This window comes from Protopterus annectens, chromosome 1.part2 (genome assembly GCF_019279795.1).
Source record: "Protopterus annectens isolate FY-2018-M chromosome 1.part2, PAN1.0, whole genome shotgun sequence".
NCBI classification, from domain to species: domain Eukaryota; kingdom Metazoa; phylum Chordata; order Ceratodontiformes; family Protopteridae; genus Protopterus; species Protopterus annectens.
This window is the reverse complement of record NC_056727.1, coordinates 396,880,570-396,905,203: the sequence shown is the minus strand read 5'-3', so window position 1 is coordinate 396,905,203 and position 24,634 is coordinate 396,880,570. Positions and strand designations below refer to the sequence as shown.

The 24,634-nt window shown below is 37.8% G+C and overlaps 1 protein-coding gene across 1 annotated transcript in view; it reads right to left on the bottom strand.

Moving 5' to 3' along the window:
- PLCB4 (phospholipase C beta 4) overlaps positions 1-24,634 on the bottom strand; it is a 1,792,792-nt gene that overhangs the window by 163,498 nt on the left and 1,604,660 nt on the right. The gene's annotated exons all lie outside the window — the stretch shown is intronic.

The following is a 24,634-nucleotide window of genomic DNA, read 5'->3' as shown; positions in this document are numbered from 1 at the left end:
CCAGTGTCATATGATGGTCACAAGATGGGAGAGTGTTAACTCAAGTTTCTAGGTCCCTGACTACATTTTTTATTTTGTAGTGGCATGTTGTCTACACACTATGAGAAAAAACATTGCCTATCAAAAGCGATACTACACATTTTAGCATTTGTATGAGCACATTTTTTGCATGCCTAGAGTTTACAAATTGAGTTCATTCTGAAAGGTTTGTGTTTCAGCAGGTGACTTAACAACAACCCCCCCTGTGCGCAGTGTGCAGACTTTGCTAGCTAGAGGTCATGGCTCTCAATTTGGAGATTTGAGAATTAAAGGTCTTATCACCAAGCCCCAGTCAACACCGCTGGTCACATTCATATTTTCTGATAAGGTGCATGCAAGTTATACTGTATGGATTTTGTCTTTCAGCCAGTTTGCTATCTTACCACATGTGGGTTGAGTTTTAAATGATTTAGAGTCTATACGATGTCAACATGGGAAAAGGTTTTAGAGGCCTTGGCCAGGTCAAGATATGCCATGTGTACCACATAGCCACTGTCTACAGTCTACTTAACATACGCAAAGACGTTTAGCAGATTCAGTAGAGACAGGATCTACCCTTCACAGCTACTAATGTTTGGAGTCAAGTCTAATTATATTCTTGATATCACAGTTTATTAGGTCAGTTATTATATCTTCCATGGGTTTACAGATGAGGCTTGTAAGACTGATATGCTTTACAAGCTTCAGATGTACGTTAAAACATTTGGATAGATAGTTTTTAACCTTTAAATAGCCTATACATTGATCATCAGACATCTTACTTATAACAAGCTCGACTTTGTCTGAAACCTGAGGGGTTGAAAACCCTCACCATTTGCCCCTGGTCAGTTTGTTGTGGACTGCATGCACCTTCAAATTCTTGAATAATGTCATCTTCTACATTATACTAAGGGAACAATTTAGTACTGACCTTGTTACCCAGGGTTGGGGTTTTACCCCATTTACTCATATGTCTCTGGTACACAGTAATCATTTCCCTTTTTTACTCTCTTGCACTATAGCTAGTTCATACTAATTCTTCATTTTCACCTGCACAGCTTTGGCCTCTCCCTGCTCATTCCACACTCTTTTTTCTCTTTCTCTTCTTGCACCTGCAACTGTTTCATTATTTTACCTGCTTTCAGATATTTTATGTCCAGGTCCATTTTTTTTTCAGTTTGAGCTGCATCAGAGGTCATTTTGGAGGGGGATTGAATTTCTTTGCTTCAGTCATAGTCACTGTCTGGATGCCTCAGAGTTTGTCAGACTTAGGCTTCACTGCATGCTGCACTTAAAGTGGTTATTATCTCATCCTTGGTCAGACTAGTAGGTGGAATTTATTTTAGTTTGTATTTTTACAATGCTGTGATACTTGTATCAGATTCCTGACTACTCTATCTAAAAAATAAAATAGCTGCTTCTCCAGGTACACAGTTTTGTGGTTACAAGGGTACACAAACCATCTGATGACAAAACTATATCAGAAGCAGCAAGGTCAGGTGGAAAGAGTTTTCAAAACACCCTTTCGTGGGTATTTGCACTGTAATATGTCACAAAGACACTACTTTCCCTGATCTGTATAGTGACATTCTGAGTGAAAACAAGCTACAGTGTTCTACACATGTGGCATAAAAGAATGGGTCTGTGACAGCTTTTAAATTTCTGGGTCTAGGAGACAGGCCAAAGACCAAATTTCTGCATTATACGTGTACATAGATGAGTTGTCATTGTAGATTTTTTTTTTCTGGAGTCACTTTGTAGGAAGGTGACTTAGTCATCATCACCAGTGCAGAACTGTAGCTGCAGCTGGTGCATCCTGACCTAGACCAGTTTAACACTTAACCAGAGCCATGCATTGTCACCACCCCTCACTTCCTGCAAGGGCTGCATTACATCTGAAACCTCTCACTGGGGAAATGCTTATCACCTTTTTTCAAGGGCAATGATGTACTGCATAATGCTGAATACCTTTCCTTTCCTCCAAAATGCATTGTATTGTATTACAGAAATACCTCCACCTGGATATACCTTCCTGGATACTCTGGTGCACACCAAGTCCATTTTGAATGTGAATTAACAGCAAAATATTTGAGGATTTAGAGAATCAATAAACTGAGTGCAGACTGTGTGGACAGAAGAAACTAAGTTTTGCAAATTCTTGATATTGAAGAAGTCTTTAATTTCATGCAAGTTAAAATGTTATACTGTGACTTTCAGCACAGTTGTCTTTTTCAAAGTAGGGCAGAATGCTGCGTTTTGGTAAACTTTGATGGACTCCTGTCTCATGATACTGGCATGGCGAACTTTGCACCTTTTTTATTTTTATTATCCTTACTTAACAAGTTTATGCCTAAAAAATGTAAACATGATCCATGTCCTTTTCATGCCATGGAGGGGTCTTCTGCAGTTTAATGCATTTTCTGAACTGCTGCTGTTACTGCTACTAATAACTGGGTGTATATATATTGTAGGAGCAAAACCATCTCAGTCAATTTCTTCTAGACGGTTTCCTTAATTTCCATTCAAAGTGATTTTATGACCATGCGTTGTACTGCTTATAATGAGGTGGTCAACTGAAAGGATATTTTGCAGACTACTACAATAAATGTACTGGATACAACAACATATTTCCTATGCCGGTATCTTTCAATACTTATTTTATCTTCATTCATTGCAATGGGGACATGGCTTGCCCTGCCTTTATTCAGTGAGACTAATGAAATTATGTATACAATTATTTTGCAGGTCAGTTCAAGAAGCAGTAAACAAAAAAATAACACACCCCATGGGTCTATGAGTGCTCATGTGCCTTGTGAGGCACACAAACACTGTCAAGAGCTTTAAACAGCAAGTGCCCTATCTCTCACTAGCCAATCCTACTGAATTAACTAGGCTTGTAACCACTCAAAATTAGTGTATTTGCATAGCACCAGCAGAAGCCTAACTCTAACCCTAAGACCTCCACCTGGTCCCTTACTACCTAATCCTAACCCGCTACTCCCACTCAGCAGCTTAAAATTTTAATTCCTCTCCCTCTGCTTAACACTAAAACTCTCATCCTGCTCCAAAATCTAAATTCCCCAAACATTTTCTAAGCCTAAAATAACCCACCCCCTTCCTAAACCTAAATTTCCTGATTGCTTGCTAATTCTAAAACTCCCCAATCCCTAAACCTAAATTCCTCAAATGCTCCCTAAAACTAAATCTCCCCTTCTACTCCTTACACATAAATTAACCTCCCATAAACTACCTAAAAACCTAACCTACATTCACACTCCTTCCCCAGTCATTGCTTAAAAACTTAACCGACATTCCCACCTCTACCCCAGTCATTGCTTAAAAACCTAACCAACATCACACAAGATGTCGTCACAAGATGGGTTGCCAACTGGCTCACTGACAGAACCCACACTGTAAAAATTGCAGACTCCAAATCTGACTTCAAAACAGTGACAAGTGGAATACCACAGGGTTCAGTCCTGGGACCTCTCCTGTTTGGTATCTACTTCACTGAAGTACAGGTAAACACAGAAGGCCTTTGGCTAACGAAGTTTGCAGATGACTGCAAACTAGGAGCCATAGTTGAGTCCCCAAATGATGTGGACATCCTACAGAAGGGCCTCTCTGAGACAGATGCCTGGTGTCAGAGCCATGGCCTCAAGCTCAATACCAAAAAAGTGCACTGTCACCCCCTTTGGTAAAAACTCAGTACCCATGAACTACCACAGAGGCGGCAGTCTACTTAACGCCGAATGTGTGATAAGAGACCTTGGGACCCAGGTGGACAGTAGTCTCTCCTTTGATAATCACATCGCCACAGTAGTCAAGGAATCCTTCTACGTGGCACACCTCATCACAATGGTTATCATCCAGGAAAAAAAGAGGTCATTGCTCCCCTCTACTCGACACTCATTAGACCCATTATAGAGTACAGCACCCCTTTTGGAATGTACCTCACAAGACAACTGCAGCAGCTGGAAAGGCCACAGATGTATCTCACAAAGAAGATTACTGGCCTCTAACAGATGCCCTACACTGGCCATCTCAAAAAACTCCAGCTTTACTCCATAGCATATTGCCTACTCTGAGGTGATCTCTGCCTAACATATAAAGCTATGTCAAACCCAGAGCTGTTGGACATGCTACACATAAAGAAATCCCAATCCGTCCAAGCTACACACCCTAAGGACCTAAACCTCGTCACCACAATAAACAGGACATGCTGGAGGGATAGATTCCTGTCCCAGAGACTTCCCATACTCTGGAACAAGCTACCCGTCTATGTCAAGCAAAGTTCCTCATTAGCACTTTTCAAGAAAAATCTTGATGAGTGGATGGGAAAAAGAACTACACCCTGGGGATCTCTTATGTGGCTCTGCTTGACAGGGGCACAGGAAAATAACTTTCTTGGGTGGCATAAGCCAGGGAACCTTGTTGGCTAGGCTTACTTAGGCACTTGGGCCGACAGCCTAGTACCTACCCATGAACCTATGAACCTATGATTTTCCCATTCCTTCCCCAGTCATTGCTTAAAAACCTAATCAACATTCTCATCCTCTTCCACTCCAATCCCACAGCTGGTGTACTTACCTGACTCAGGCTTAAATAATGTGTTCAGGCAAGGTGTAGCACCTCCAGTCTCTCTCTCTCTCTCTCTCTCCCTACATAGCTTTGTGTATAAGCTACAGCTTGTGCGAGTTACAAAATGCTTGAATCCCTGGCTGCAAAATGGTGGTCTTTGAGCAGCTGGGATATAAGCATTTGTAAGAGATCTCTTCCTCTCTCTTACACACACACACCTGGCTTTGGGATGTAGAGGAGAAAGCACATGGCAAGACTCATGCAAAGGCAGGCAGAGCATTCAGCTCTACACATTAAGTTCTCCCATCCAAGAGCCCATTCTGAAATCCAAGTGTTGCGAGGCAGGATGACTGACAATCGCACTGCTGTGTCACTTTTTTTCCATCTTATTACTTTTTCCAGTTAACTTTCACCCGCTGTACTTGATAAAGTGGCAAAGCCTTTCTAAAGTTGTATTAAAACAAATAAATACAGTTGGTTTCTTTTGTTTTCCTTTTTCTTTGCATTCTTCTACTCTCCACAAAGCAGCCAGGACCATCTCAAAGCCCAGCAGCAACATTAAAAAAAAAAAAAAAATATCTAGGCATTATGTTACTACCTGAAACTGCTAGTTGCTTTCCATCTTCCTGTATTCCGTTGTTCAGTTGATAATTACCCACTACAACTGACAGTCCCAGCTAGTCATTAAACCTGTAAAAATACTGCATTCTTTAGTGAAATTTCACAAATTTTCCTGTGCCAAGTGATACGTTGTATCAAGCATGTCTGGTTTACTCTGAACGTAAGGCTGTTGCTGTCAGAGTTCTCCTCTAAAAGAACATCTGTGAACAAGACAGCTTTTACTTTTGTTGATACTAAAGAAAACTCTTTTCTGCAATTCTACTTAATATAATGATGTTCTTTTTTTTTTCATCCCATGTTAACGACACAGAACATTGTAAATTGAAGAAGGCAGTGCAGGTGTTAGATACACATCTATCAAAATTTCTGTCTCCACAGTATCTTTGGAAATATAACATAAAACGAATATTATACCATGACCCCCCCAAAACGTGCACGCTGATTGGCCAGCGTGCCCGTTGTAAATCGAGTTATACTAATGGAAAAAGGTCCGGTCCCCCGGACTTTTCCATTAGTATAACTTCGTTAAACACTGTCTCGCTATGTTAAATGGGTTTAACATGGCGAGACTTAAAATAAGCAACGGAGATCTCCGTTGCTTATTTTAAAGCTGTCTCGCCATGTTAAACCCATTTAACATAGCGAGACAGTGTTAAAAGCAATGGAGAAAGCAAGATCTCCGTTGCTTTTTTTAGTGTCTCGCTATGTTAAATGAGTTTAACATGGGGAGACAGTTTTAAAATAAGCAACGGAGATGTCCGTTGCTTATTTTAAAACTGTCTCGCTATGTTAAACTCATTTAACATAGAGACTAAAAGCAACGGAGATCTTGCTTTCTCCGTTGCTTTTGCCCACAGCTCTGATGTACACATCAGAACTGCCGCAGATGCCAGACATCTGCGGAAGGGCAGTAAACAGGCATTATACTATGCCATTATTTAAGAAAAGTAATAGTTTCTTTTCTTAAATAATGTCATGTATAATAATAACCATGCCTGGGTGTGGGTAATGCTAAATTTACCCACGGTTGGCTTTGTTTGGCCCCTCGGGCTTCGCCCTGGGGACCAAACCACGCCAACCGTGGGTAAATTTAGCATTACCCACACCCAGGCGTGGGTTATTGCTATAATATTGATAGAAAACTATGTTGTTAGTAACTGATAATCTTACATCTGTTTTACTAATTTGAAGGCAAGAAAATACATCTCTTGCATCTGGTTGAAACTTTGTTTGACTAATATACAAAGCATGTCCTCATTTAATATATTTTGTCTTTGATGCTTATTGCATAGGAAGAATTTTGAAAGCTAACAAAGCCTTCTGACTTCCTTTCTTGTATTACTTTAGACTGGTCCATAACTGGAATTTTAAAAATGTTTAAAGCCTGAGACATGCATCAATATAGTTCTATTTTTGCATTTTCTCTATTCTTTGAGAATACTTATTGTATTATATACTAGGAGGGTGCAGTTTGTGATTCTGAACACAAAGAAGGCATAAGGATTATACAGTAAGGTTCATAGCAAGCGTTCTTACACATTCATGCAGGCTAAAGGAGGGAACTGTTACAGGAAAATAAAATCTGGATTTGGAAAAATAGGGTTGTTAAGATACACTTCAATTTATCCATAAGAAGCCTTAAGAATTGTTCTGCTAAAACAATGTTTAAAGGTACTTCTACATACTGGAGGTGTTTCTTTTTAATGGTCAAAACTATGATGGACATTGGTTCCAGCAAGAAAATGTTGTATTTATTATCTTCCTAGAAATTTATGATGAGGTAATGCAGAGGTGTACATATATATATATACATATATATATATATATATATATATATATATATATATATATGCCTCTACAGCCCTGGCAGGGCTTTAATTACACATTAACACACATCCTTGAGGGCATTATTGCACTTAGAGAATGGGGTCTCTAAAATTGTTGCGTTTTACTAACTTATTTATTTTTTTAAGTACTACATTATTATTTTATATATTTTTGATGTAAAACAGTTCCTCTGCCTATTGTTGTGAACTTGCTGTAGTATATGTTAATGGTTTTGGAGGAAGCATTTTGCATGCAAAATATAACACTTAAAAATATCTGGGCATTTACTGGATGTTTTGGTCCCTTACTCCTAACATGTTTGGTTTACTGCTAGTCATTGGAGATTGAAGTTACTAAATAATGACATACATTTGAGTTTCACACTATTATTTCCTTCAGAAAATTCATAGTAACACAAAATCTTTTAATTAAGCAAGTTTGTAATTTTAAAAGAGCAGTAATTAAAATCTGTTCCTATTTTTGAGCCTTTGTTTCCTCTTTATTTTAGGCTTTATCCAGATTTCTTCAGCTGAAATGTCCAGAGGTATGCTAATGTCTTTAGTGCTGCTCTCACTGAGTCTCTCATGCACACCTCTGTTTCAGAAAATGTATGTAAACACAAATCTTAATAATCAAGAAAAATATGTTCTTATTTTGAGCTTTTTTTCCCGTTTATTTTAGGTTTATCCAGATATTTTGAGCTAGGGGTCAACACAGCATACCTTTCAGCTGTCCAGATTTTGCAGAATGTCTACATTTCTGGATCGTATTTCCTTATAAAATGTGGTTTTCTGGCAAATCATTGGGGATTGAAGTCATTAAATAATGACAAATGGGTTTCAGACTTCATACCCTTCAGATAATACATGCTAACTAATGGAAACCCTCTTGTTCTAGCAACTTTCTAAGTTTATAGGAGCAATATTTAAAATCTGTCTATTTTTGGCTCTGTCCAGATTTCTTGTGCCGAGAGGTTGAGATGTATGGTCAAGAGGTATGCAAACCTCTTAACTGATGCTGTTGCTGCCAAGGATCTCTGTCATTCTTCACTAACACACACACATATGCATGCAGAGAGAAATACACACACACACACACACACACACACACACACACACACACACACACACACACACACACACACACACACACTTTTTTTGGTTTCATTCATTTTATACTTGCTAAGCAGCAAAAGCGCTGTTTAGTGAGTGTAAGATAATTGCTTGATTGATCTGTCACTGTCATACACTCTCACACGCAGACATAAACACATGCATGTTTCCCAGAACTCTGGGAAGGTATTCCCCACAAATAAAAAACACCTTATCCTACTCAAAATTTTAGGATTCAACTAAAGGCCCACCTCAATATTTTACAAATTTGTATTTTCATTATACTCTTGCTGTCTGTCACTCATTAAATTTAATCTGATTTTCTTTGAATTCCTGGACTGAGACTGAAATTATTTAATTGTGATCACCAAGGTAAACAGATTTTTAATATGTATGTATTTATGATAGTTTTGTGTGTGTGTGTGTGTGTGTGTGTGTGTGTGTGTGTGTGTGTGTGTGTGTGTATACGTACTTACATGTGTTTTACTGTGTGGCTGGGTTTATTTTTAAATACTGCATCGCTGACAATGTACTGCCAGCTATGCCAGGAGAAGTAGGGCAGCAGATGTATAACTTATGCCAGCACAGCTAGCTGGAATTTTGTAAAGAATTACATATCATTTGTATATCAAAGTGATTTGTTTAGATGTATTTGTGAAGCTGCTTGCGTTAAAAATGTATTAAAAGTGTGTCCTGCTAGACAGAAAAAATATATACGTGTATGCCAGACTGTATTATAACTATTGAGATTAATATTGAAACAAAGGATACTGGAAGAGAAGAGGTGAAGCTTAGCCCAGCTCCAGCTAACTTTGAAAAATAGTATGAAATGAAATTACTTAATTTAGGCCATAAAGTTTGTATGTGACAGTTCTGATTGTAGCCAGGGATGAAATGTCTGTGCAAGTGAATGGTTTATTAGCTCCTGTAGGAAGAGTAGAAGTGTTTTTCTGGCTTGCAGAAGCCGTAACAGATCTTAGCAAAGATCTTTGTGTGTGTGTTATTGACACATATGTGCAAGATTCTGGATCAGTTGCTAGGAAATGGGGTAGTATGGGAACCAGAAGTCAGACGACCAGATGTATGTGATGTCATTCTGTAATCCAGGGCAAAAATGATGTTTTAATGCTAGACGAGACTGAAGTCTCAGAGCAGTCTGTTTTTTTTAACCTGACAAAGAAGGATCTCTCACCCACTTCATCTTGCCTTGCTCTAGTAAGTGATCGAGAAAATAGTAATTCTTTAGATAAGTCAGGAAAATATAGTAAGATTAGTTAAGTACTGTTTTTCTGTACCTGTGTGAATCTATTCATCTGTGTTATTTTAATACTTCCTGTGAGTGAAACTCTGGTGTTTATTGTAGATAGAATTTGTATTTTCATGTTCTTTTATTATTTATGATTAAATATATTTAAACTTTTCATTTTGGCTGGTCCATTAGAGAAAATTTTAACCTTTGAGAGTATTTATATCTATTTGGTGACTCTGTGGCTACTCCTGAAAGCCTTACTGCTTTGATCAAACACTATTATTTGTATTAATATTAATTTCGCTCAGTATAATTGGGTGCCCTTTTGATGGCCTTAGAGTAGCTGGGTTTGGAGTGTCTGGTAGTGGTGTAACTACCGTATAGGCTGGACAAAAGGGAGGGCTTAACTAGTAAATCTGTGCTGTGTGTGTGTCAGCTGTTTGGAGCAGGGACATGAAACACTAGTTTCACAAAGAGGGTGCTGGAGGACTTGGCTTGGATACTTAACTGAGGACTCAACTCTACAGCCGTGCCAGTGGGGAGTCCCACTGGGGTCCTGGAGAGAGAGAGAGAGCGTGAGAGTGAGAGTGAGAGAGAGAGAGAAATCCAGACCCTGGAGACTGCTTCCTATGTGCTTTAAGGGAAATTGTGCTTGATGCAGTGAGCTGCATCTGGAAATACTGTGTGTATCTATTTTTGTTCCAAGTGTACTTCTCTCTCCAGTGTCAGTGGTGAGGATTCAGGATTAGAGGCCCAGTGAGAGGACGTCACAGCAACCACTGTTGTTTCCAAGATAATGTCACAGAGCAAAGCATCCACATGAAAGCTTTTAAATCAACTGACGAACTATACTGGTCACACTTGATATCATGGTACCCAACATTTAGCTTTAAGCACCCCTGTCCAAGCTTTGCTACTGCTACGGCAGCATCATGACAGAGGTTTGTCTTACCTTAATACAAAAGTGAGGAAATGTAATGCTTTCAAGGGACTGGATAAAAGGTTAGGCTTACCACTAACCAATAGAAACATTATTTGTGCAGTAACGAATAGCAAATAGCATAAATATGTAAATAACCCTACTCAGTGTGCATCAAATCTGTTGTAAAATGCAAATATACAGATATGTAAACATGTAGATATTTCTAATATTTGCTGTCTAGTGTAAATGTTTGTCTGTGCTGTACTATTATCACTTTATTTATACATCTAATGTATTTCCCACCTAATTTATAATATATGTATTACCTATTTACCTTATGGACCAGGTCATTGCTGAAAACAGTCCTTGGGTCAGTTAAAAAATGAAATAAATAATAATAAACATAATAAAAAACAAGCATATGTTCAGTCAATTAAGGTGTGCAATTTCCTCCAAAGTTTTCAGTCTTCCAAGTGTGATCTGACCTCATCAGAGCAAAATGACAATGCCAGAGTATAGTGTACAGTATGTTGTTGTTGTGTCTTTCCGCTTTTCCCGGTTAGGGGTCGCCACAGTGGATCTCCGGTCCGCTAATGATTGGCAATAGATTTTTACGTGCCGAGTTGCCAGCTCTGACGCACAATCTTCAACGAAGGTACGCCCATTCACGCATGTCTCCACACAGAAGACGCTCTAGCTGAGAATCGAACTGGACAACGTCATACTGTGAGGCGACAACGCTACCGGAGCACCACCACCGCAGTTATACAGTTTTTATACAGACCAGAAGAATCTCCTTTAGAAACAGAAGTAGAAGGAAACACATAACACAATACTAAAGAGACATTATAAGGTTCAGTGAAGGAGCCCACATACTGAACAACCGGTTCTCAGGAAGAGATACAGTCGGGATCAGATAAGAGCAGTGTTATCCAAGCCACTCCTAGCAAGGTTTTGCCATAAAAATTATTGGATGTTAATGCTCAAAAGAAAAAACAAGAAAGAGCTCAGGGATAAAAATGGTGCTATTGCAAGATGAAATACTTTATTGCCAAAGTGTGAAAAATTACTTTAAATCTATGTAGTTAAGTGACAGTAGAAACACTACAAGGGACAGACCCCAAGGAATAGCGAAGAGATATTAAGAGAGATTTTTAGTCCATTTCTGTGAGACAGGAATTAAAACTGCTTTAACTTGTACATTACTGTAGGCATGCATTTAGCTACTGTTGTAGCCGAAGTGGAAAACAGAAAAGTATGCCAAATGTTATGCATGGTATAAAATGACACCATTAACACAAAAAGCATTGTGAAAGTAGAGATCACTTTTAGTTTTAGTCAGTAGCAATCTATTGCAAATTAAGATATCCAGCTGGTTAACAGGGAACAAACTTTGCTGACACCACACTTAAAACTAAGAGACACTAAATGATCATTAATATGAAGGTTTGCAGCTGTACTATTGTAATTGTCAGATCTCAGATGAAGAGAACAATGATACCCATAAGGATCCTATGGGTATTCCCTGTTTAATGCTCGGAGGGGAATACAATTTAGCAAATATGACCATTTATTAATGGTTATTTAGGAAGAGTATCAGAATCCATTACACATTTATCAAAATCAGAAAGTCAGCTCATCCATATAAGAAATCATGAGTTGTTAATTACTTTGCAAATAATACAAGCAATCCATTTAATACTTAAAGCTTTGCATGGCTATGAAGGCATTTTCAGTCATTACACTTTATTACGAGACTTTCAGATGCTACCTGCTCTCAAAAGTGATTACATATGATCTTTACTTTAAACTATCCTATCAAATATACACAAAGCTACATTTTTTTCTCTAGATGTATAGATCCTGCCATATCAGTCTTAGCGTATTTTCCAGGGACATTCTTCTTCATAATTTCCACCAGCTGCAGATTCTTAAATCGTGACGGTACTATATATTCAGCAAAATCAACATTTATGCACGTTGATATAGAAGAACTACTGCTATACACGTAAAATAATATGTACAGTGTCTAAGCATAATTGAAATTATTTACAATAGTTAACACAGCAAAAATATACAAAAAATTTAAAAAAAGGTCTCATTTTGTACGTCTGAACATAAGTAGCCCCTGTGTTACAAATCCCAGCAATACAGCCTGTATCCTGATACACTTTTCATTTTACAAACATGTCAGCAGTCAGAGAGTAACCTACCATGGTACAAAATTCATAGAAAAAGGCAGAACATTTAAGGGGGGAAGAGATGCTTCTCTGGTTAAAGGCATTCTGATCTCCAGAGCTGATGGTATACAAGTTCCATAAATCAGACCACGAGAGATCATAGAAGTAACAGGAGGTGAGACAGCCATAATATTATCATGTGTCTATCTGAAACCAGGCTTAAAAAACTGAACAGCATGTATTTCTGATAAGATGCAAGTGTACCAGATGAAGTATCAATGTCAAGAAAGCTTAATATTCGGAGGACATTTCCATACTCCAGTGTAAGCATTAACAGCTTGTTTGGCACTACATTTTAACTGGTAACCTGAACTCCAACATTAACTGCAAAAACCCTAGAAGATGACAACACAATTAGGCTGAATTACCACTAATGATCCCTATCACATTGCCATTACAGGTATTTTACTAAATCCTAGTGTGATTGCCTTACCCCATGAACAAGATGGAAATACTAAAATATCTGTACACCCACTGTTACCATAAAAGTTAGAAGTAGCAAAAAATTAGCAGAACACGTCACTCTGCTGCTTAGAAATGCTAGTATTAATGGACAATTCTGAATATCCTGTCCATATCAGATGATGCTTCTTCAAATTTTGCTAGCCTACTACTTTATATTTTGAACAATTATGCTCCAGTCAGGGAACTGAATTTTAAATCTAACATAACAGCTAAGAAACAGTAGTAGGCAAGCAGTTATGATGACTATAAAATACCTAGACATATAAATCATTTAAGCAGGCACACTTAAAAGTTCTTACTGCATTTTATAAGCAGTTAATAGTGCTAATCTCCTAAAGTGAGTATGGATGTGCATGATAAACCTGGTATAAATTAATGTTTACCCATTCAACTGGCTAGTCTAACTGGATAACTGCTATTGTCAATTTACACGTCCAATAGACAAGGTATAAAGCATGCAAATTATGTAAAGCAGCTTAAATGAAAAATGTTTATCAAAGCAATATTATCTGTGATGGACAAGGACTACAGTCCCATGATCTGCATTACATTCAGCAATTTATATGGGACAGTGTGGGCCTTAAATCTAAACTACTGACACCGTATAATGCATAAGAGGTGAATGGCCTTAAGAGTGTAGAGTAAATGCATAATGCTGCCTAGCAGACATGTTGTTTAGGCCTTGTATCCTTTAAGTAAGGTATCTCTGTGGGAATTCCAGTTGTTGCATGTGCTTGGACATGTATGTGCCAAAGAGGACATTATATTCAATGACTGGCCTAATGAGGTCTGAGTAAAGGTGGACAATGACATCCTTAAATCTAGCCACAATTCCTTTGTTCATAAGCTGTGCAATATAGAAGGACTTTCTTACAACAATGGACACATGTTGGTCAAAGTTAGGTCAATGTCCACATAAGTTCCCGAGTCCCAAACAACTGGGTCAACATTTAAGGGCATATTGTCAGTGTGATAGTTCTGTGGGTTAGATGACTTTCCGAAGGCTACAATAATGTATTTTTTGGCATTTAGTTTCGATCCATGATTTTTATACCAGTTATTTATTTGAGAAAAACCTTCCTGCAGGACTGCTAAGTCATACAGGGATTCAATGATTGCTCTTAGCTTACAGCTATCTGCAAACTTAGCCAGTGTCCTTTGATATTGGCTTTTACTTCAGAAACGTAGATGTCAAACAGGAGAGGTCCCAGCACAGAACCCTGGGAGACACCACAGGTGACTAGTCTCTTAGTGGAGGTACTTTCCCCTATTTTGACTTCCTGCATCCTATCTGTGAGTCAGCTGGCAATCCAGCAGGTGACATAGGAGTTTATTCCCAGTTTATTTAGCTTTTTTACTATGCCTGAGTGGAGAACTGTGTCAAAAGCTTTAGCCAGGTTGATATATGTGGTGTGTACCATTTTACCTTCATCCATTGCTTTGGTGACCTTTTCAAAAAATCCTCCAGTTTGAGTAAACATGACCTACCCTTGATGAATTCAAACTGAGATGGGTCTGGTGTTTGGAGGTTCCTCATGTCCTGACTGATTAGCTCAATGATAAGTCTTTCCATGGCTTTGCAATTAAGGCTGGTCAGCCTTATGGGTCTGTAATTGCCTGGGACTGTGGAAGGTCCTCCCTTATGCAGGAGAATGATGGTAGATGCTTGCCATTCACTTGGTACAAAACCTGTAGGGAGACTGAGACTGAACAGTGATGTTAAGGGTGGTTAAATTATGCATCATGCTATTTAAGATGCATCCAGGGATATTGTAAAGACCCATCAATGCAGTATTTTTAGCTTTTGATAGCACTTTTAGGACTTGGTTTTGTGTGACAGCTGGAGGTAAGCCATTTTCAGGTATATCTTGAGAGAGAGGCAGAGGGGAGAGAGTGGTAAAGTTAGAGCTAAATTTATCCACCATTAATTTTGCTATATCTTCAGCCTCAGGTAATACTGTTTACAATCAGCTCAGTGCATTGCTGCATTGGCTTTTGATATTACATATATAACTAAAAGTTCCTTGTAATTGTATTTGGCTTGGGGAGGTATTTTAGCCTCAGACTTGGCTTTGGTGGATTTTATTAGGATCCTGAGTTGTTTGTTTATTTCAGTGACAAGGGCTCCAACTTTCTGGGAATAACTCTTCTTACATTTGGACAAAATTGAATCTCCTTTTGAATTAATAAAAATTATTTAGAGGGGCTGATAAAGGTTAAAGTATTACAAAATAAGGGGAATCTCACAGAATAAGAGATGGTGTAATTGCAGAGTGCTAAAGAGACAATAAGGGAGTATCTGGATAACATGCATGAGTTTAGAAAGATTGTTTTCTTTCTCAAAGACACTACAAACTCTTTTGGCATATTGACAGTCAACAGAAAGTCGAAAGTGTTGTTGTCAAACTTGGGGAGCCTATAACAAGAACAATAAGAATAGATCCTCTAGAGGTATCAAGAGAGATTTATGAAATTGTATGACAATTTGTATAAAGCAGAGAAGTGTGGAAATCAAGAAAAAAGCACAAATGGAAATATTTATGGAAAACGTAGATGTGCCAAGGTTAGAGGCAGATGAGGCTCAACAACTAACAGTTAAGATAGGAAGATGTAAAAATGACGATGCATAACCAATCCAAATTAAAGTGTCCAGGAACAGATGGTATTCTGGTGGAAGTTTGGAAGTTAGGAGGGAAGAAAGTGATAACAATCTGTAATGTTTTGTTTAATTTTATTTTAAAAGAAGGGGAAGCACCAATATACTGGAAAAAAAGCTGTGATGGCTGTAATACCTAAAGGCAGTAAATACTCATCTGATCCAGTTTCATATTTGCCCATCTCAATTCTAAAACATGATTATGAAGTGTTTCTGTATATAATGGCTAAAACAATGGCGAAAGTGATGCCAAAATTGATAAGACATGGACCAATGTGGTTTTGTGGAGAGGAGGTAAACATTTGACAGAATAAGCTGGGATTTTTATGAGTAGGGCAATGGAAGCATTTGTATTTTCTGATACAATAAGATTAATTACATGGACATATGAGGGATCAGAGGCAAAAATCAAGTGGGAGGGTTCCTCTCTGATAAATTGCATCTTAACAGAAGAACCAGGCAGGGGTGTCCTCTTTCTCTTTTGCTATTTACTTTATATTTAGAACCACTGGCAAACTAAATAAGGGACATATAACATCCATAGACTAGACAGGCTACACAGACATGGTGGAGGTATAGGTATAATTTATAAAAATACACTCAAACTAGAACACTTAGAACCAAACACTCTGGAACTCAGCAAGCCAAGATAATATTTACCTGTCTCAAACTTAATCCCAATAAAATGTATAATCTTTATAGCAAACTACATCCCTCCTGGTAACAACCTTTTCTTAATTTTGGACTTTCTTCACTGGACATCCTTAACATTTAATCAGGAAACCATAATAACAGGTGACTTCAACATTGACTGGTTCACCTGTACTTCAGATAACCCCTCAAATGTTATCAGCCTGCATGGATTTTCCCAACTAATACAATCCCCAACTAGAACAGATAAAAACAGTAATATACAGTCAATCCTAGACTGGACTGTAACCAACAAACTGCCACTACCTAACAATCAGGCTGCCTCCCTGATAGCCTCAGTGACCATCTACCTACCTACCTACTGTGAGAGTGTCTGCACCCTCCAAGAAATACTATATACAGACAAATTCACAAGAAAAAGAACTTCTCACCCCATACTTTTTTATCCATCTTCCAACATTGTGACTGGTTCCCACTACAAGTACTCCACCTACATTCCGCCATACAATATTTTTACAACAAATTCCTAGACATACTAAATAACCTAGCATGCTGTAGAAATGTCAGGGTAAAATCAAACTATACACCATGGTTAACAAAAGACACCAAAAAGTTACTCAAGTTTAGAGATAAAGCATGGGCACAATATCAGTATAAAAACAAAACCACTCAATTTAATTACCTAATGGTTAATTAATTAACTAGGAAATAAAGCAAAAAAACAGATCAAGAATGATAAAAAACATACTATACTGTCATCCAACAAAAACACCAAAACAACTCTCAGAAATTCTGGTCTACTATTAAATAACTACTACAACCTGGCCAATCCTCAACTCCTACCCCTATTACCACAAATACTACAGAAAGTATAGCTACCCAGTTTAATACCTATTTTATCAACTCCATACTATCACTAGCCAAAAATAACAGTAATTTCCCCCTATCCATACCTAAAGAAGCTGAGAACACTACCCATGCCTTCTTCCTCAAGCCTGTCCAAACCAATTCCGTAAAGAAAATGCTCAACAAACTAAACCCACTTCTCTTGCTGCTGACAAATTACCTACTGAATATCTGAAACTGGCAGCTGATGCTATCGCTTATCCTGTCTCTGTCTTAATCAACCTATCACAGAACAATACATGCCCATACTATGGAAAATATCCCATATAATTCCACTAAATAAAGGTGGAACATCTACAGAACTCTGTAACTACAGACCGATAGCAACATTATCTCCACTATCAAAATTCTAGAGAAATGTATACACTTACAACTCATGAATTACCTACTAAGCAATAAATTGCTAACCCATACCCAACATGGCTTCAGAGCCAGTCATAGTATCACCACCACCTTCTTAAGTTTCACCAACAGACTCAACCAATTCAAGAATAATGCTCAACTAGTATCTTCCATCTTCTTAGACATTGACCTCTCAGGCCTGTTACCTGTCACAGTAGGTTTACAACAAGGTTCAATCCTAGGTCCACCCCTCTTCACTATCTTCACCAATAAACTCTATACTGCTACCCACTTTGCCACTATTTTATAGTACACAGATGACTACACACTCATCTGTGCTGCACTATCCCTTCCACACCTCCAAGAAATATCCCAACAGTCCTTCTCAGCCGTAGAATCCTAGCTCTCTATCAATTAGTCCTCAACCCCCAATAAAACTAAATTAATGCTATTTTCAAACAGCAAAGCACCAAACTGCCTTTCCTCCTTTCCTATCTGTTCATCAAACAAAACCAAGATTGATGCTGTATCTAATACAAAACATGAAATTCGATAAACACCTATCTCTAATAATTAAAGAGGCCCACATAAAGTTAGGCTCTCCATATTGAATCAAGCCACACTCACCAAAAGCACTAGACAATCTTTTGCCAGAACACACCTACTAGCTACCCTGCTATACGCCTCTCCCATCTTCACCAATCTCAGGAAAACAGACCTAACTAAACTAGAAGCCTGCTACAACAAGATTGCCAGATTTGCTATCAACTCCCCATACAGATCCCACCACTGTTTTGCTCTTCCTCACCTCATCTAGTTAGAACTACCCTATCTCTTAACCATCATTCAGTTTACAACGGCCCATATCATACTACACCAACCAGATAAGTGCCCAGCACTTCAAAACCTACTACAACTCGACTACAATATTAGATCCCAGAGATCCTCTGACAAATTTCTACTGCAAGTTACAAAATCTAATAACACTTTTGGGGACTCGTTCTACTCTAACCATATCTCTAGGGCTTGGAACTCTATCCCTCAATATATCCTAACTGCTGCAAACCCCTCTACATTCAAACAACTTCTCAAATCTCACTTATCTGACACCTGGCTCTGCACATGCTCATCCCCTGGCTGAAAGCCATTTCACATCAATACCTATCTTACATCAATACCTCTATTACTTCTTCAATTAAAAATCTCTAATCTAATACTCTAATCTAATACTCCTGTCTACTCCTTTCTAACCTCTCCACTTTCCCATATCTCCTCTAATACTTTCTCTCTAACTTCCCCTTTTATTCATTATCCATTCTGTGCATGCCTGTATTCAAATATGTATGTACATATGTACTGGATTGGGTTGGGAGGGTGGCCTAATGGTTAAGGTGTTTACCTTACAAACACAAGATGCAGGGTTTGAATCTCACAAGGGATAATTGGCTAGGCTTAAAAATAGCTCCCAAGGGCAGTTGGCCTAGTACTAACCTATGAGAATGTGTTAAGGTACCTATGAGAATTAGCTATGTTGAGGTATATTGTTTATTGTAATTATGTTCTCTCAACAACTGTACCCTGTAAATAAGGAGTGTTTTTTTAACTTGTAAATAATGTGTGCCTAACTTGTATTTGGAGCTTTTCTCCCTAGGCCTCCTCTGAAAATTGGCTATATGTCCAGTCGGACCTTCCTGGTAAACAAATGTCAAATAAATAAATAAAATTCAAGGATATAACTGATATGGTGTTTAAGAAAAGTTGGCATAATATGTAGATGATATAATTTTGCACCTGGAAATGTTGTGGACAGTGATTAAGAGATGAATGATTTTTATCTAGGAAGGGAAGATGTTAAGAGTCAAGTGGGATAAGCTGATTCTTCCAATAGAACAAGGTGGTTTAGGACTACCTGATTTGAAGAGGTATTTTAGAGCTGCACAGTTGATGCTCTTATACATAACACAAGCAGAAAGCTATAATTCAAATTGGTAAGGGATGATGACGAAACAGGGGGAGCTCAATAAACAAGGACAGACTGGAATTTTGGATGAAGATCCTTAAGGTGAATAACAATAACCATACTAACCATACAGAATAATATCTTCTTAAAGTAACAAAAACTATTCTAAGAACTAATCCAACACGGGAATGGAGAATGGAGATTCTGCTGATAGGGATGACTCCAATTAGGGATACAGACAATAGACAAGAGAGGACTAAAATTTATTGGAGAAAACTGGCAAAGGAACCAAGATAGTGTAGCACATAATTAGAGAGGGAATGGTAATGGGATGGGAAGACGACAAGAATTTATTTGGACTTCAGGTTAGAGATTGCCTTCCCTATCAAGGAATGATATTAAGAGTAGAGTTAATAGAAATAAATAGGGGTATCCTAAGTGAAAGACCAGCACTGGTAGAGTTTTTAGTAGAATCTAAAACAAAGGCTGCTCTTAAAAAAAGAGATAATTAGTAGAGCATATACAGTATTGCATGATAACTGTAAGAATCAATCAGAGGAGGTTAGAAGGGATTGGATAAGCAATTCACAAAGAAATAATGAGGGGATGTATGCATGTCTCCCAAACATGCAACAAAGTCTAGAAGATTTAGGATCTAAGCTTGCAAGTGTTTACACAGATATGTTTATACCCCAAGTAGACTCCAAACAATTTTTCCTTAGGTAGATGGCAAATGTTGGAGGTGTGATGGGGATGAAAGATGTAATTGGGAACTTAATTTTGGGAGTGTAATGAGTTGGGAGATTTTAAAAATTCCCTGCGGACTACTTGACCAGAAATACTGGGTGAGCAAACTGGTATAACTAAGGAAATTATTTTTGTTTGAGCTGTAATACATGATCTGAATTGCCTCGACACAGTAAGGCCGTGTTAAGTTTAATTCTGGTGGATGCCAAAAAAGAATTACTAAAAAATACAAATCAAAATATAAACCAACTATACTTGAAGTAATGAATATTGTAACAGAGATAAAAGAACAGGAATTGGGATCTCTAGAAAAGTGTAGGAGTAAATTACATAGAAAAATTGGAACTGGGAAGGAATGAGGTTTAACAGACTTCAGGATTTGAATAATTTATGTAATGTTGCTTAGATTATCACATGTATTGCTATATATTTTAAAATGTTTGTAAATGTGAACTTGTAAAATTGTTTGATTGGTTTTATATAAATGTAAATTTGCTTATGTCACAAGTGATAATTCAATAAGGGTGTTTAAAATTATTTTCCTTTTATTATCAAGCTTATTGATATTATGATTTTACCATGTGGGATTGTTTCTGCGGTTTGCCTTGTATAGTGTAGTGGTGTATGCTTCTGCATATTCAGTGGAGTTAACTGGATTTGGTGGGGAATTGAAGCTTGCCAATGTATCACTTTGGAAGAGGTAGTTTGTCTTAAAAATTTCTAAAGGTACTTTGTATGGAAGGGGGAGCTTGTTTCAATTTTATTTCAATGGTGAGTGCTTTATCGTCAGACCTAACAAATGATGACGCTAAAGAAGACACTGTGCAAAATGCTCCTATATTAGTAAGAACAAGATCCAAGATGTTATTCCCGTAGTAGATAGTCTGACTAATTGCTCCAGGGTATTTGTATAGATAAAGTCCAGGAATCTCTGTGTTTGTCCATTAATGGTGATGTAGGTTTCCCAGTTTGTAGTTAGATAGTTTAGATCACCTAGGAAAATGGTATTGGCTTTAATAGTGAGTGATTCTAGTTCCTGTAGACAGCATTATAGCTTTCTTTTGTCATACAGGGAACTCTATAGCTAGCTAATATATGGTACCTTTCTGATGATTATTTGGACATGAAGAAGCTCTAATGCATCATGCTGCTTTACTGTCCTTGATGTGAGTTTTTTTTCTGGATGTAGATTGAGACACCTCCTCCTTGTTTACCCTCCTGGGTAGTAGCTGGCCTAAATGTGTCAGAGGTGTTATAGCCCTGCACAGCCAGAGTGTATTCTACTGTTTTAAACTACGTCTCAGTCACTACATAGATGTCAATGTCCTCCAGGGTGAGAAGGGCTTGTAGGGAGAGGAGTTCCTTGTTTAGGCTCCTAGCATCGATCAATAACACCTTCATAATGTTATTTGGTAGTTTCCTTATATTGGTAGTTTTATCAGGTTGGTATTGCCTACAAAAGGGACTATTGAGGTGGACAATGTTTTTGCCAAAAATCAAAACCCTAGAAGGGACATATGTAGTCCATCCTTGGTGAAGCAGAGTGGTCTATTGATCATATCTTCCCATACTGATACCAAAACCTATGCCAATTATTGAAGTCAATCATTTTTTGTTCAATCACTGCATTATCCTTAGAGAATGTATACTTCTGCTCAATGCCAGGTTCTTACCTGGCATTGAGCAACATTATACAATTAACCAAATCTGCATTTCCCAAAACCTGACATTATTCTACACCTTCATCAACTGCTACTCTGATATAACTTTCTTTCAACTTACTTACATAACTGCAGTAATGTAATATATTTGGTTACTAATATTTTAGCCAAGGACTTTACAAGGAACAAATTATTCAGGCTATGTTGCAAGAACCGATGAAACTTACTTGAGTATTTTAATTATCCAAGCTTTATATCATATCTTGTTATATTCTAATTGCGCAAACCACTTTGTCCTTAATGTTGTAATCTAATAATGTACCAAAATTATTACCTTGCTCATTCAACTGTCTACTACAACTGCTGCATAGTTATGTACTTATCATGTTGATCTATTTTATTGTATGTATTGTTTAGCTGATTGTGGAGCTTTTCTCCCTGGGCCTCCACTGAAAATGGGCTAACCATGTCTCAGTGGACCATCCCGGTAAACAAATGCAAATAAATACCTGCCTTGGACACATACTTTGAGAGCTCCATCATGTCTCTCTTCATACAGTCCAGGGAGGTACATCTCAGGTCACTGATACTGGCATGAACTATGATGGAGTCATACAGGTACTTGTGGTTTAAAGACTTGAGTGCATGTTGAGTGCATGCATAATCTGATGCATTTCAGGACCAGACAAGCAACTAACTGTCACTCTTTCCTTGCTCAGCCTGGTAAGAGGTACATCTGTATATCTTACAACGGAGTCACCTATAGCAAGAATGCTTGGTTGGGTAGATGCCTGCCTTACGGGCTCGGATTTGTGACTTTGGAACTCCTTGTGCTATATAGGGAAGGAGGTTTAATATTCTGAGTGTGATTTGTGCCTGTATTGTATTTTGGAGATCTTTGAGGTTTGGGAAAGTTAATTTTTTGAACCTCAGCATATAAGGATTGTATGTGCTGCTAACAGTTTTGGTGTCTGAGGTTACTATGTGCGATATTTTCATCTCCAAGGATATTACATATGAAGATCTCTCACACACTATGTTATGCTGTTTGAGTAATAAATGATCGTTAGACTGCATGAGACAATTCTTACTCTGTCTCAATATACTCATCTGAAAAAGGTTAGCTAGAGAAGTTGTGGGGAAGTGCTGGTCCATGATACAGACAGAAGTGACTCTGAGAGCAAAGGTAACTATAACTACTTGGAATTCTGTTTTAGAATAATATTTGGGTGAGCTTGTTACTAAGTATTTAAAGTTCAGTACAAAACAACTAGCCTGGAAATCTTCTTCTTCCACCAGCAAGAACCAGTAAACTAATTACAGAAAAAAAAATATTATTTAATATTAAAATCAGTGTAGGCAGTATTAGAGCACCAATATTAAGCAATTTTATCAAAGGTCTTTTAGCCTGGTGAGTAGTTTAAAGGGAGAGGCTTAGTAAAATGATACTTATGTGCTTATCATCAACAGCCAATAAACGGGTAGAGGGAGGGTAATTATGTTGTCAAATGATTATAGGGGCAAGCAATAACCGATACACAGGGTTTAAAGACACAGCTCCAATGGTGTGGGTGGAGGGAAAACAATTAGACCCTTAGCTCTGAGCTGACTGGCCTGGAATTGCCTTAAGGCAAAAACAAGTTCTGAACTAGCCTGACATACACTCAGTACATAAGAATGAAACTGTGTTTTAATATCAACAGTTAGACCACTTAAACAGCAAAAATGCAGTGCAATCATGTACTGGAATTACTAATATAGGCTTAAAGACCTTAGCTAAAACATATACCGACTGTTGAAATTAATTTAAAATCAGATCAAGAAATGAAAACACTTATCTTTAACATGGTCTAGAGTCATGTTTTCAAAAACCCTTTAAAGTCATTATAAACAAAGCAAAACTTCAAATCTTGTGGTATAAAATAAGCTGATAGTTACTCCTCTAGCTTGGCATAATTCCCAGTTTTAATTATCTGCAATCCTTAATGGGCATTATTTTTCTTGTCTTGTCCTTCCTTCCCTTTCCCATACATTTACAATTCCTCTTGTATTTATTACTTTTTAAACCACTCACTTCTCACATATTGTCCTGTTCATTTCCAACACATTTTGATTCTTGCTCTTTCTTCTCACATCCAGTTTGCTTTAAAACATCGCCCTTCCCATGTAATGCACTGCTCACTGTCCTTCACATCTGCTTCTCTCACACTGCTTGCTTGATTGCCTTTTATACTCCCTTTTCGATATTTTCTTCTTTCATGGCCTTCTCCCTGGCAACATATTTTTGGATCTGCACTCTTCATAATACCTGCCCTTATTTTACAGCCAGCCTTGGTAGCTTCTTTAGATTCATATTATCTTTAAATACTGGTGCATGCAATTCTTTAAGTGACTTTTGCACCGGCACATCAAACTACATTAATCTAGGTACTGAATTTTTGCTCCATAACAGAGCATAACACAAGTCCAAAGCACAAGCTAGGAAAGTTCATTAGTTAAAATAATATAAGATTTAGGATAGGCTTAGTGTTAGGCAAGCACTGGGGCAAAAATATATAAAAATAATAGAAGTACCGCACCCTCAGGTGTAGCTGAAGAGATATGGGTTCCTTCCTTCCTACCTGACTCTGGTGACACCCCTATAAGCCCAACACACCAAGGTGGCAAGAGGGCCAG